The 16,051-nt window shown below is 36.2% G+C and overlaps 1 pseudogene; it reads left to right on the top strand.

Annotated features, from left to right (window-relative positions):
- Positions 1–16,051, top strand: part of LOC129394875 (syncytin-1-like) — a 52,434-nt pseudogene that overhangs the window by 20,452 nt on the left and 15,931 nt on the right.

A 16,051-nucleotide genomic window follows, 5' to 3' on the forward strand; every position in this document is an offset into this window, starting at 1 on the left:
CTTTAAGTCTGATTTGATCTGCTTCATTCACCAACTAAAAGTATATATACACAGTGATATCCAGTAAAAATTTCATGTGAAAACCAATTTTTGATAAACACGTAGCTGGGTATGTCCCTGAGTTTATACATTACAGTTTTTATTACAGACAAGAGACTGAAAAAGAATGTCAAGAAATCCGAAGTATCTATGCTGCGCAGTTACTAGTAAATATACTTTTAAGAATCTGAGGTAATACATAAAATGCATATTCAGATGATAAGAAACCAGAAGCCTGTTTGTTCATCCTCATGGAACAAATAATATAGTCTTTGAATTTGGATTTTTAGTGTTGTCCAGAGATTTTTATTTTTGTAAGTACATTTTTAACCTCACAAATAAAATAAGGTTCACATAATTCAGAGGAATAATGGACAAAACAAGGCATTCAACTCAAACTTTGGTCAGCAACCATTTACCCACAAGCCTTTCTAGATAATAAAATAGTAATTTGTAAATAATGTATTGCAGCATTGAGTTCATATATAGAAAACAAAAAGCATTTTCATAATCCTCCTGGACAGTCAGCTTTTCTCATGTTAAATCTATTGTCAACCTGCCTCGAGCATGCTGTTTGAGCAAAATTACTCACTCCAACTCCAAACAGCTCGCATTCTACATAATAATACCATTTTACAATTGGCATTTGCTATAATAAATCCACCTTGGAACACTTACCTTGTCAGTCAGTATTGAGGAAAGGTCATGCTGAGCTGTGAAGGAGAAGACTACTTGTGTATAAGCTATGAAGTCTTTTATGAGACTTTTTAATCAATCTCTTAACATGCACTGAAAAAGGCTTAAGATAAAACAAATAATATAGGATTTTTTTTTGGAGGGGGTGTTTGTTGTTTTGGTTGCCATTGTTGGAAGATGGCTGATTTTCCTAAAAAATAATAGAGTGAAATTAGTACAAGCAACATAATAATGCAGCTACAGAACATATGAGTTTTACAGATTTTCCTTAAAAAAATAGAGTGAAATTAGTACAAGCAACATAGTAATGCAGTTACAGAACATATAAGTTTTGCAATCCAAAGCTGATAAATTGTTACAAGCCGCTTAGGCCACTTTAATGTCATTTTTTTTTTTTTTTCTCCAAGGGCATTGAGTGATAATGCTTGGCTGGTACTTCAACTACGGATCTGTGGGAAAATCTGTTGCTTAGGTTATTTCTACGTTTTCATTATTCTGCACATACTCTGCTCTTCCGACACTGCTAACTGACTGGTCAGATTATAGGTAAGAGAGGGATAGATGATATTGTGTAGGGCAGGGTCAACACACTAAAGTTTTAGTGGGATGTAGCCATACCTATCCATTCACTTATTGTTCATGGTTTCTTCTGTGCTACAAGAGCAGAGTTAAGCAGGTGCAAGATAGCCCCTCTGCCTCACAAACTCTAAAATATTTGCTATCTAGCCCTTTGCAGAAGAAGTTTATTGACCTCTAGTTCAGGGTTATAGCATTTTTCCATTAGATGCATTATATCCAAATAATACCTTCATAAAAAGATGTCCAAGATATTTACATAAAGATGTTCAGAAAAAGAAGATCTATGTAAAACTGAATACAGTATATCTATTTTGGGAGGAACCATTAATTTAGAAATGTCTAGGCTTCCCCAATATACCATCTTCAGATCTGTACTAATAATGACTGTACCTTCCTAACGCACACAGTTTTAGTTGGGACTATGTTCATAATTAAAACTAAATTTCCCAACCTGCCTTGCAGCTAGGTTTGACCAGACAATCAACATTTTCGCAAAAGATATAAGCACTTGTCATGAATGTAAATTTCTGCTCAGTTTGGTGCAAGCCTTTCTATGTTCCCTGTGTCTTTCCTGCTGGCTGAGATACTGACGGTATGGTGAGTCCAGCAAGCTTCTCGGACCTTTTTGCTAAAAATAAACAACCATCAGGAAGATGGAGTTATGGATTCTCAACAAGCAGGCATTGCCATACGGGCTCTGAACTGTTGATTCCACACAGTTTTGTATTTGTTTTAAACACAGTTGATTAGAACGATATGGATTTAAGCCATTGCTCCTTTGGAATTTTCATTCCATGCTACATTCTCAGTACGTACGGTGACTTTTTTGTAAATGGTGGCTAGAAAGGAATTCTTATTACATATAATGGGCCCTTGTTAGATCTGCACTTTGGCCCTTCCCTTCTGGGCATGTCTTTCATTTCTCCCCTCCATCTATATGGATAAAGCAGGGACATTTATAATTATAAATTGATATGTGAGATTCTCCCTTACTTGCCAAAATTAATTGGACCAAAATTAGGCAAAAGACCCCAACAGGGCAAACAACAAGTGACAAAAGTCACTTGTCTGGGAATTGTTTCCATTGGGGAACTGGGATGCATCCAAAGACCATATTTTCTGACATCTGGACTTGAGGTGGAGAACAGAGAAGCTCTGTATCAGAAGAGAATGATGCAAATGTAATTGTAAAGGCAATTAGAAGAAGAGGCATCCTGAGAACTAGGAACCCCTGCTTCCAGTTCTCTCATTCCATTTCTTTTTCATGGTACCATGAGACACCCATATTTAGTGGTTAAAATTGTTCAGCTACCAATTCAAAAGTGAAAAGAGATGGAATCTTATGTATAGTGATTTTATATGTAAAATTATATTCTGCTATGGACCCTCTTTCTGCCAGGTGGTAGAAATTTAATTTTAAGCAATTCGGGAGTTCCCAATTCCTTTTCTCTGGGATTCCATCTCACTTCCTGGGGGTTTCTGTAGTGCAAAGTGTTGAAGATATCCATTCCTCAGTCAGCATTACCAATCTACATTGAAATACACTGGAAACGTAATCTACAAAAACTGCACTGCTCTTGAATTTAAGTGGTATCAACTCCCCCATATTTTTGTAACATATTATATATTCGTTATCATTGAGTTAAACCAAATCTACCTTAGAGTTACTTGTTTTTTAATCAAAAACTTTATCTTGGGATAACAAGCATTACATATTTTCTACCCCAGTGATTCTGAATTCTCAAGGCATATGAATCACCTGGGTAGCTTTTTAAAATGCAAATTCTGGCTGGACAGGGTGGCTCACACCTGTAATCCCAGCATTTTTGGAGGCCGAGGCAGGCGCATCACCTGAGGTCAGGAATTCGAGACTAGCCTGGCCAACATGGTGAAACATGGTTTCTACTAAAAAAAATACAAAAATTAGCCAGGTGTGGTGGTGGTGCTCCTGTAATCCCAGCTACTCAGGAGGCTGAGGCATGAGAATCACTTGAATTCAGGAGGCAGAGGTTGGGGTGAGCCAAGATTGCACCACTGCACTCCAGCCTGAGCGATGGAATGAGACACTGTTTCAAAGAAAAAAAAAAAAACAAAAAAACAAATTCTGCTTCAGAAATTATGTGATGGGGCTGAGTTCCTGCATTTCTAACGGGCTCCCAGGGGATATCCCATTCTGAATGTCTGTGTACCACAATTGGAATAGCAACGCTCTAACTCATGTATAAACACACAACTTCCTTTTATTTGTTTTATACATCATTGTATGATTCTTTCCTTGTGTTTCTTAATTAGCGTCTCAGTACCTCTCTATACACCATTCAAAGTATTTAACATACTATACTTTTGGGTTCATTTTTGTCATTACAACTAAAGCTTCTATGTATTAAGTAATGTGTTCTTAATCTTATTTAGCACGTTTTATGATGTCTTTTGGCAGACAGAAGAACACTCCACTGAGAGTCAACATAAATATTTTCAAGTATAGACTCTATTGTGATTCAAAATATGTCCTTGAGTCAAATTCACTTTTTGAGTCTAGTTTCCACTTATAAATTGGGGATAATATCCGCCCTACTTACTCCCACAGTGTTGTGAGGTTATGAAAGGAAATAGTAGATATACGAGCATGTTCTCAAGAAAATTACCATCGAATTGCAAGTCATCATTCTTATTGGTATTCCTTTGCAGTTGGAAACTGTCCATTTCCAACCATTTTCATTGCTCCTACAATGACCCCAGAGTGTTGGAAATCTTGCTCATGAAAATACCTATCCTACAGCTTCTTTTGTGACTTCAAACTCAGCCATCATTAATATCTTATTTAGATGGGCTCCAGTTTGTGGAGACAGACCAATAAACTGCTTATTCATCCTGAATTCTTCTTCTGGGAATTTTTTTTTTTGAACTTCAGCCTAACATCTCATTTCAAAGTGGGGAAAGAAAACATCAGCTACTGAAAGGCACTGCATTTTTAATGTACAGCTTGAAAACACTGCACCTGGTGAGTACAGAAACACATCTGTCCGTGCAACTGTCAAAGATGGCTCATGCTCTTTACATTCAAAAATAGCTTCACTGACATAGGATACAGGTGACACAACATGGTGGTCCCAGGGTTTGGGAACCATGGCCACAAATTCTCTTCTTATATCTATCTTTTAGTGCTAAAGAGAATTATATTATTGTAAAGCAAATGTAGATTTGTTCATTCTTAATTCCAAATCAGTTATTAGTGCTCAAGTCTGATAAATCACATGTATAAAGCCACGCCAAGCAGAGAGAAGGCAGTCAAAGCAGCAACAAACATGCAGACATTCCCTCTTCTGCTGCCACATCAGAAAGGAGCAGAGCTAAAGCTTTTCTGTTTGTTTGGTTCAATTTTAATGGTATAGGTTTCTCAGCTCTGTTAGAAAATAGAGATGAGAAAATGTCACCCAATTCAGAAACTAGAGCTAAGGCTGTATTTTTTTGATCAAGAAGGGAGAGGAGGGTCTCTCGGGTGTGTTCAGTAACACATAGAGTAGTCTCTTCCAAGCACTAAATGCCCTACAGCCGTAGTCAGCAATGCCGAAGGCAAAGCAAAACACCTGGCGTTCTGCTGCTCTTGCTGCTGCTGGCACTTTGCATGCCTCCAATGGATGATTCTTTCCAAATCAGGAAAAGTCAAACTTAGCAAGGATTTACAAAAGGTTCTGGGCTTCCATCAATGTCTTTAATTATTTTATTTTTTATTTGATTGTTGTATCATCCTCAAAACATGATCTATGCAGGTAGATTTAGATTTCACACTACCTATTGTCATACAAATTCTCCTGTCATTCTTCATTCATTCACTTCTCTATTCAAAGAATATTCACTGAGGGCCAATATTTTTGTATTTATTAATAGGCATAGTATAGATGCTGGATATATGAAGATAAAGCAACAGAATAGACCTCTGCCTGGAGGAGCAGTGCTCCTCCACATACATCCTGGGGCCTCCTTTCCTGCAATGCATAGTACATTCCAGGTAAGGCAGACCACTTTCTTTCTCTGTGACAGGTGTAAAGTTATTATGAGTGCTCCATTTGAGACCCAAACTGCTTTTTCTGTCTCTATGTGATGTCTTAAATTCTTGCAGTCATATGGATCCATTCAAGCCTCTACCCATACTTGTGGAAGATGCTTTCAATCCTTTCTCTACCTGAGAACCCAACAGGTACTCTGGGAACCCTTGGTTGTGCAAGAAGCCCCAGGGACCTCTAGAACAGAAATATCAGGTGTGGATCAAGGGTGTCTCCATTTCCCCACTTGTTTGTCTATGGCAGACACTGGTGATCATTTAGCATACATTTTCTCACTAAAATTTAGTACAGCCTTTGATTCAAACTCAACACTTGTCCAGGCAGCCAAATTAATTATTCAGTATTGTTCCCAGAGATGAAATCTATTTGCTATCCTTGCTTGGAATTTGCTACATCCTCTGCTGCTCCTTTGGACTCATTGATTTGTTTTCATCACTAAGAATTCACAGTTCACTTAGGTGCAAAGCCCCATAAGATCACTCAGGTCTTATTCATTTGTATTCCAAAATAACCCATCATCATCAGCACTGATTGATTTCCCCTTAAGATAAATCCAACCTGTGTAAACTCCAATCATAGCCACACATTTCACAATCCCAAGTCCTTTTACACAATGGTCTTATATCCAAGAATCTCCAGGCTTTATTAGTTATAATGTACTAGCTGGTCAAACTGACAACACCAGATTAGTTTAATTATAGTTCACATCATTGTTTAATACAAGTTGTGGTAGAGGGGAATGTGGTAGATAGAAGGGGTTCTACTCTCAAAAATCATTCAGAGACTCCAGCCCTTTATACTATAGGGCATTGTTTCAGTAATGCTCTAGGGAAGCTCACCTCCATGCAGTTCTCAAGGATCCATGATGCTTTTATCTCCTGGATCCACATTGTGGTCCTCCTGGTTATTCTCAAAGTGAAAGACAACATAAAGATATACACCAGCTTTAAATGCCCTGAACTGAGACGTGGTAGACCTCATTGTGCCCACAATTTTTATTTTTTGGCTAGAAATAATTACATGAAACCACCCACCTGCATGGCAGCTAAGGAGGTTGTTTTCACATGTGCCTAGGAAGGAGGAGAGAATCACACGTGGTGATTACTAGTTATCGCTACTACACATGGGCTGTGTTCTCAGGAGGCTAAAGAAGTAGAATGTGGTAAATGTACAGCTTTGCCTCAACCACAAGGCCTCCCTCCCTCCATCTTCTCAGAATGCCCTGGAAGATAATAGGCCCTCTCTCTTTTACGTTTAATTTTAATAAATACCAAGTACTGATTAGAAAGTAATTAGAATGTGTTTTTTTTGGAAGACACTAACGTTATAATTGATTTTTAAAGTGGTTTTATTTTCAAACATATGGTTTCAGAGATTTTTAGTTTGAAGGTATATATCGGAGAGGAGTTTATTTATTACAGTTAGAGAAATCTGACTGGAACAGTCATAAGCCATTGAAAGGACTTATTGACTTGCGTATTTGAAAGATCTTGGAATGGGCAAATCTAGGTGCACACATGGTATTGTCACGAATTTGTGCCTTACCCTCTTCCAGCCCTGTTTTCCATGTGTGGGCTTCATCCTGAAACAGGCTTGTCTCAAGCTGTGGCAAGAGAGCTACCAGCAGCTCCAGGCATTCCCCAGGGAAGGAATGTGTGTGTGTCCTAGTGATCATAATGAAAGTCAGGGAGAAAATGCTCCTGGACTTCGCTGGGATAGTCATCCATTCATTTACTCAATCTAGGGGGATAATAGAATTGGCTCGGCTTGAAATTAGACTATATGTCATCTGAATCTAAATTGTAAAATAGAGATGGGAGATGAATAGTTTCCCAGAGGATAGCCTGATTGTTGTTACCAGAAAACAGAACAAAATATACCCACATGGTTTTCTACTACATAACACAAACAGGGGGAGATTGCTTTTCTGCCTAATTAGGGCCTCATGGTGACTTTGGCCTAAAAAAAAAAAAAAAAAAAAATCGCTGTGGCCCAGGGGCTGATCATTAGAATTTCCCATCTAAAATCCTCATTTTTGATTGCAGCAGGAGACATTTGGTCTCTATGATAATGGCTTGTGCCAACCCAACTCATAGGGACTACATAAACTAGAATGCTGGTTTCTTAACTGTCGGTAAGAAAAATAACTTCCTAGTTGAGCATAAAATTTGAGCTACATTGACCAACTCCTTTTATAAAGCTAAACATATAACAGGGAAGAGAAATTAAAACCAGCAGGACATTAGTTGAGCATGGAATCAGACTCAGGGTAATTAGTTAAATAAAAACATTCTGTGACATGTACCCATTATTGCTCAATATACGTATTGCAGTGGCAGTAATATACTGTCTAGAAGGCTGTCATTCAAGTAGGCTTGTAGGCATACTCTGCCACACCCCCAATGAGTTCTGGGTGACTATAGCTACGTTGCTGATTCCAGTCACTATATTTTCACAAGGACCATTTCCTTCCATTGACACCTTATTTAATTAAATAGTCTCCATTTGCTTTTTGATTAAGTAACAGTTCATTAATAATTAGTATATCTTGATTTAATTAGGCAAAGTGTCAGAAATCTCGGCCTACGTTGATTGCAACAAGTGTTTGACCACTTATCAGAACTTTCTATATAATTTCAAAGCTGAGGAACATTTCTGTAATGGGATAAGCTATTTAAAACCAGTAGGGTAGGCAGAAAATGCTTGCTGGCTGTCTGAATGAACAGAGCTTTGTCTTTCTTCCTGGATTTTCTTTTCTTCTTCTTGACATTTTGCAAGCCACAGTGGTGAAATATATCAATTAGGAATTTTCTCTTTGTATGTTGAAATAAGTGCAAAATGACTCTTAAAAACATGATCATTTGTGACCTTATTTTATATAGTTTTAAACTTACATGAAGTCACAAGACTAGTACAAGAAGTGTTCCTTTACTCTTTACTCGATTTACCAATTGTTTGCATTTTGCCCCACTAGATCCATCATTCTTTTTCTATAGAGTAAGTTAAAGACACTGTGCCTTTTCCCCTAGATTCTTCAGTGTGTATTTTCTGAAAACAGGAACAGTTCTTACTTAGCAATAGTATGATGATCAAAATCAGGAAATTTAACATTGATAAATTACTATTATGTAATCAGCAGTCTAGTTAATTTTTTAATTGCCCCAATAAATCCTTAAGCTATTTTTTCCTGGTTGAGGACACATTCAGTATCATGCATTGCGCTCAGTTTTCAGTTCTTTTTAGAATTCTTTATTGCTGAACAGTCGCATTGCCTTTCTTTGTCATTTCTGACCTTGCCATTTTGGAAGAGTACAAGCTAGTTTATTTTGTAGAATGTCACTCAATTTGGATTTTCTTATTTTCTGCATAAATAGATTCAGATTATGCATTTTTGTACATTTTCTCATGTCTTATTTATCGCATCATGTTAGGATGCCCATGATATTCGTTTGTTTCAATTTTGACAGCAACATTGATCACCACCTGAATATTGGTTAAGAAGGTGTCAAGATTATGGAGTATCCAACAAATTTCTCCACTATAAAGTTGTGTTTCTTTCTGTTTATAATGAGTAAGTAATTTGAGGAGAGATTTTTCTTAAACTACGTATACAACCTATTTCTAATATCCATTTAATCTCCTACCTCTTCCATACGTTTTGTCAAAAAAGGACACATATTCTTAGCCCATTTGACAGATGAGTGAACAGAAACAAAAGGAAATGCCTCATAAATGTTAGAACTCAATCACTGCATTCATGTTTCAAGTTCATTATGTGACAATTAACTTCCTCAACTCATGTTCTTACAAAATCCTGGTCACCTGCTTAATTTCTTAAGAACAGAGTATATTTAGAACAACTGTGAAATCATAGAAAAACCTGGAAAAAAAAACTTGACTCTGTCACTTTTGAGCTAGGTAATCTTTGGTAAGGTTTAAAAATTCTGAATCTCAGCTTCTTTCTCTGTAAAAGGAAGATAATGATATCCAACTTTCAATGTTGCATTGAGATTAAATGAGATAATATGTTTTTCTTCAGGCATTAACACAACATCTTGAATCAATAGATATATGTTTTTTCTCTCTTGATCCTTTCAGTTTTTTTTTTTTAATGAATAGTGTTTGCCAAGCTCTATACACAGAAGATATACCCATGCGAAAACCCAGCATTTGGTTAAATGGAAAGGGAGATGACATTCACTGGCAAAGTAAAGTTTTGGACCTTGTAGGTATCTGGCAGAAGAGATTTTTAACAGAAGAAACAAGAAGTGCAAGGGCCTCAAGTGGTCATGTTCTTGACACAAGCAAGTAGAGTAAGGAGGTAAGGATGGCTAGAGCAGAGTAAGTGGGCTGGAAGTGAAAAGGATGAGATCAGAGGTGGCTTGGGACCAGATTATACAGGCCAGTGTCAGAGTTGAAGTTTTATTCTAAGGGAGGTAAAAGATGTTGTAGGTTTTGAGACAGAGGAGTGATTTGTGCTTACTTACATTTTAAATGTATTTCTGTTGTGAGCGGAATTGTGTCCCCCCAAAAGATATGTACAAGTTCTAACCTCTAGTACCTGTGAATGTGAACTTATTTGGAAATAGAGTCTTTGCAGATGTTCCCAAGTTATGATGAGGTCATGCTAGATTAGAAAGGGGCCCATTGCAATGTAACTGGCATCCTTGTAAGAAGAGGGAAATTTGGACACAGACAGAAGAAAGCCATGTAAGGAAGGACTCAGAAATTGGAGTGACACATCTACAGTAGAAGCAACATTGATGATTGCCAGCAACCATTAGAAGCTAGAAGAGCCAAGAAAGCATTCTTCCTTAGAACCTTCAGAGGGATCAGGGCCCCACCTGCATGATTCTGGACTTTTAGACTGTGGAACTGTGAGGGAATGCATTTTTGTTGTTTTAAGTCACCAGTTTGCACTCATTTGGAAATTAACTGCTTCATAAAGTGATGTGAAGATTGTGGAGAACACGTGTGTGAGCAAGAGGCCACTACATTTATAGACAAGAGACAATGACGTGGACAGAGGCAATAGGGATGGAGATACAAAACGGGGCCAGATCCTAGTTGAGTTTTGCAGGTAGAGACAACTGTCTTTGATATTTAATTCAGTGACCCAAACCAGGGACCCTTTCCAGAGTGAAAGAGGCTGCTATTAACAAAAACACAGGGATGACAGACGTAGTCTAGGGTGTATAATCAGTGCATTGACTAACTGAATATAAAAACAGAAAAGATAGAGAGGAGTCAACAATGATGCCAAGATTTTGCCTGAACTACTGAATTAACATAGTTAACCATTTGTGAGATGAGGAAGATCATAGGAAGAACAGGTGTAGTGGAAAAATTATAAATTGGGTGTGGGGTTTGTTAAAATTTGAGATGTCTACTAGAAACACGAGTAGATATTTCAGTAAGTAAAGGAGCCAGAGCCCACAGGGAAAAGTTAAGTGCGAATATATAAATGTAGCTTGTGACTTAATAATGGTATTTAAATCCCAGAGACTGTATGAGACCTAGAAACCCAGAGTATGAAAAGTAGAGACAGTAATGAGTCCTTCCATATTCTCCTAATAATTACCAATTGCCAAAGAGTAGTCAGTACTTGTGCTCATATTTGTTGATTATTTGAAGATGAAAACATAAATTGTGTTAACTGAATCACACCTTTGAAATAGGGAGAAATCAATTTATTAAGTCAGTAATGCAGCATGTTACACTACCGAGGAATTATTCCAGTTATGTGTTAAACATGAGGATTGCTGCACCTCAGTCCATGGATTCTGCTTCCATTGCTATGGGGTGAGGTCCAGAATTCTCACTTTGTAAAAAGCAAGAGAAGAAATTCCGACATAGCGACTTTGTAGACCCTTATTTGATAAATCTCTCTGGTTAAGCTTTTTCTTGTAGTATTCACACGCAATTCATGTGTTTTCTACATGCAAGTGTTGTGTATCTTAAACTGCTAAAACGATAGCAGCTGTCTAGATCCTGAGAACAGACTCAGGATGACAGATATGTGTGGAAATGATGTCAGTCTTTCTGAGTTTGTAAATTTATTTTGAACAGAAAAGCTACAGTTCAACAGATGAATGGAGCAGAGTTGGGTGAAAAGAGTTAAAAAGATAAGACCCACCTTCTCCCCAGCTGTGCTCAGCATCAGGCATTCCTCCTATTCATTCTGCACAATTTGAAAGCAGCTTAGAACTACCCAGCCTGGAACCCTCAAAGCCATGTCTCTCATTTTGATTTCCTTTCTCCATCTGCTTCTTGTACCTTTTTGAGATATGTTCACTATATTTTACCTAGAGCTCTAGGAACTCCAGACTGATGACTAATCAGAAAGGCAGCACGACTCCCCCTAAGCTCTGCCTATCTGTAATTGGCTCTTTTTACATTAATATAAATCCCAGGGAAAATACATTGGCAATGCTACTGCAGAGTATCTACAACTTCAATTACTTTAAAATGCTCTTAATACTCCCAATTAGCTAATTAGAGTCTGTGTGTTATTGAGGAATGTTAGAGGTTAAAATACCTTTTAAACTCTGGAGGTACCAGCAAAAATGAAAGCATTTCTGATTAGAGTCTAGAATTGTGCTTTCCTTCTTACAATAATAATTGTAGGAGTAGCATTTTTTGAAAAGAAAAAAAATTAGAGAAGGAAAGTTAAAGAAATCGAGAAAAAGGTGCTTTTTTCACACAATTTTTTAATTTGCATAATTTTATTAAAAAAATCAAACTAAGATATTTTTGTTTTGTTAATATTTAAATAAGCCTCATCCAAAATTCTGCTAGCATTTATTATTAATAATTGACAGGAAATTTTTGGCTTTTCTGAAAAAGGGAAAAGACACCCATGCCTGTGTCTTCTGAGGAGTCTCAGTCAGGAAATCCCCAAAGAAAGAAAACATTCCCTTGATTACTCTTATTTTGTCTTAATTGCACATGAAGTCAGAAGCCTTAACTCATTTTTTTATTCATTCATCCATTTATAAGTGAGCATCTAATATGCATCTGGGACTAGTTGACAGATAGTGGAAACAGATATGGTCCATGCCCTCATCATCACATTCTACTTTAGTTACTTTCATGGGATCATCATGTTTTAACTATTTCAGAAAGACAAAGGGCTGGAAGATGGAGTTTAGGATTTGTGAAAAACAATCAGCATCCGCTGTACGATTTCTTTTCAGACTTTTCAGTTTCCTTCACAGCTTTTTTAAAAAGATGTAGATCGATAGATAGATTATTGATAGATAGAGATACTATTGTCATAACTTTCCAAAGAAAAAATACTTTAAATAACTTTTTATTTGGCAATACTTTTAAGAGTTACAATAAGTTGCCAAAGATAGTACAAAGTTCCTCCAGCTTCCCCAAATGATAGCATTTTTATAGAACTATAGTATATTATCAGAAGTTGAAATTTACATGCTATATTACTACTAATTCTAATTCAGATTTTATTTTAGATTCATCAAAGTTTTCATGCACTTTGTGCGTGTATATAGTTCTATGATATTTTGTTACTTATGAAGATTCATAACCATCACCATAATCAGGATGCAGAACTGATCTGTTTCCAAACAGATATTCCTTCATGCTATACCCCATCCCATATCCTTTTCCTCAGAGGCTACGAATGTTCTCTACCGTTACAATTTTGTCACTTTGAGATAATGTTATATAAATGGAGTCATACAGTATGTAACCACTTGCTACCGGCCTTTAGAAAATTACTTAGCATAATTCCCCTGAGATGCATCCCATGTGTTGCAAGCATTGATAGTTTTCTTTCTTTTTTATCACTGAGAGGGATATGATTGGATAAATATACAGCGTCAGAATTTGTATATTCATTCATTCAATGAAGGACATTTGTGATGTTTCCAGCTTTTTTGTTATTACAAATAAAGTTCCTATAAACTTAGTGTATAGGATTTTGTGTTAACACAAATTTTCATTTATCTGGAATAAATGTTCAGGAATGCTATTTTTGGGTCATTAAGTACCTGATTGATTTTATAGGAAGCTACTGACTTCTTTTCCAGAGTAATTGTATCATCTTACATTCTCAGCAGCAACATAGAAGAGATACTGGGCTCTGGAGCTCTCGGATCTGGTGTTGCCAGTATATATATTTTTAATTTTAGCTATGTTAGTAGGACTGCAGAGTATCTTGTTTTTGGATTGATTTGCATGTTTAATAACTAATAATGTGGATTTTTTTCTTGTGCTTATGTGCTATTCATATATCATCTTTGGTGAAGTGTCTGCTCAAGTTTGTTGCCCATTCTCTAATTGGATTGCTTGTTTTCTTACTGTTTAGAGAGTTCTTTTTATATTAGGCATGTGAGTCATGTGTATCTGATATTTGCAAATATGTGATTTGCGAGTATTTTCTCCCAGTATTTGGCTTTTATTTTCATGATTGTAAGAAGGTCTTTTGTATGGAAGAAGTTTTACATTTTGATGTCCAATATATTAATTTTCCCTTTCATGGATCATGACATTAGTGTCTTATATAAGAACTCTTTGCCTACTCCTAGGTCATGAGAACTTTTTCCTATGTTTTTCTGGAAAAGTTTGATAATTTTATCTTTTATATTTAGATCTATGAGCCATTCAAGTCAATTATTTCATAGATGAGTTTTAGATTATTTTTATGCCTATAAATGTCCAATTATTCAAGCATCATTTGTTGAAAAGACTATCCTTCCTCTATTGAATTGCTTTTGCACCTTTGTCGAGACTCTTTGTCGAGACTCATCTTTGTCCTCTTTGTCGAGACTCATCTTTGTGTGGAACTGTTTCTGAGTTCTCCATTCTGTTCCATTGATTTATATATTTATTCTTTTACTAATACAATATTCCTGATTACTGAACCTATAAAGGAAGTCTTCAAAATCAAGTAATGTGATTCTCCTACTTAATTCTTATTTTACACAATTGCTGTTGCTAGTCTAATTCCTTTGCCTTTCCATGATCTTTAGAATCAGCTTATCTGTATCTACAAGTAAACATGTTAAACCTATACCTCAATTTAGGAAGAATTGGCATCTTTACTAGGTAGAGTATTCCATTCTGGAAACACAGAAAATCTTTCCATTTATTTCCTTGTCTTTATTGATTTATTTCATTTTTACATAGTTTTCACTATATAGAACTTGGAACAGTTTGTCAGTTTTATAATACTTTTTTTCTTCTAGGAGTGATTGCAATTGGTAACAATGTTTTAGCATCAAAATACACACACACAGGCATGCCCGCATGCACACACACACACAAACTCTGAAAAAATATATAATTTTTCTTTTCACATTTCGCAGACAAATGTCGATAAGTGTTTGCAATCGACTGTTCTAGACACAGCTCTTAATATACAAAAAGTTGAATCTCTTTCACTAATCCAAAATAGAATCAGATACATAGTAGACATTATAAATTTGCTGAAAGAGTGAATAAATACACTGAAACATTTTAAATACTTTAACTGCTTCTCAATTGATGTGTACATTTGCACATATTACACACAAAAAATAATACAAATGCACATATATATTTGAGTCATCCTCAGAATTTCTCCACAGGGTAAGGCCTACCCCAAGGAAGGCTTATCCTATTTTTCAGGAAAGCATATATTTTAGGCTGAAAATACTCTGAAATTTGAAGTTCAATAAGGGCCTAAAATACAACTCTCTTCTTCACTGATGCTGATTGCCTGTGTGGTGTGCATTCTGTGAGACATAGCAGAAGTTGAAGAGATATTTGTTAAATAATTAAAGAAATGGGCTGGGCATGGTGGCTCACACCCATAATCCCAGCACTTTGGGAGGCTGAGGAGGGCAGATCATTTGAGGCCAGGAGTTCGAGACCAGCCTGGCCAACAAGCCAAAACCTCGTCTCTACTAAAAATACAAAAATGAGCCAGGCATGGTGGCCCATGCCTGTAATCCCAGCTACTTGAGAGGCTGAGGCATGAAAATCGCTTGAACCCAGGAGGCGGAGGTTGCAGCTAGCCGAGATCACACCACTGCACTTCAGCCTGGGCGACAAAGCGAGACTCCGTCTCAAAAAAAATAAAAAATTAAAAAAAAAATGTGAGACTGAGGGACTAAAAATTAAGATAATAAAAAAAAGACCTTTAACTGTAACATATGGTTGATATTATTCCAATATTCTCAGTACCTAGTGATATGGTTTCTGCTTGTCAAGTTTGCATCATGCTATATTTAGTACTTTTAAATTAGTTTTCTTAATTGATAAGTATACATAAGCATTTTCTAGATCATTGAAAGTTATTTCTGATATAATATTAAGTTAGTAATATCCCTTTCTATATCATATTATGATATGAACATTCTTCCATTGAAAAATATCTTTATCACTTAACATGTATGTTGCTTTCTAATTTTTTCACATGTGTAATTATTACATATATATTTTTCTTATGTATTTGGTTATTTTCCTTGTATGGCTTAGAAGAATAGCGATAAAATACACGTTTTAAAGTAAATGATACTTAGGCAAAATGTCCCTCCAAAAAAATTTTCCAACTGATTTTCCCAAGTAGTTTTAAGATGCTCTTCACACTAAACTGTAGCCAATACTAAGGGGTTGTTTTTTCCTCTTTGATCGTTGAAAATGAAGTTTCATTTTTATTTTTATTT

This window comes from Pan paniscus, chromosome 21 (genome assembly GCF_029289425.2).
Source record: "Pan paniscus chromosome 21, NHGRI_mPanPan1-v2.0_pri, whole genome shotgun sequence".
In the NCBI taxonomy this organism is placed as follows: Eukaryota; Metazoa; Chordata; class Mammalia; order Primates; family Hominidae; genus Pan; species Pan paniscus.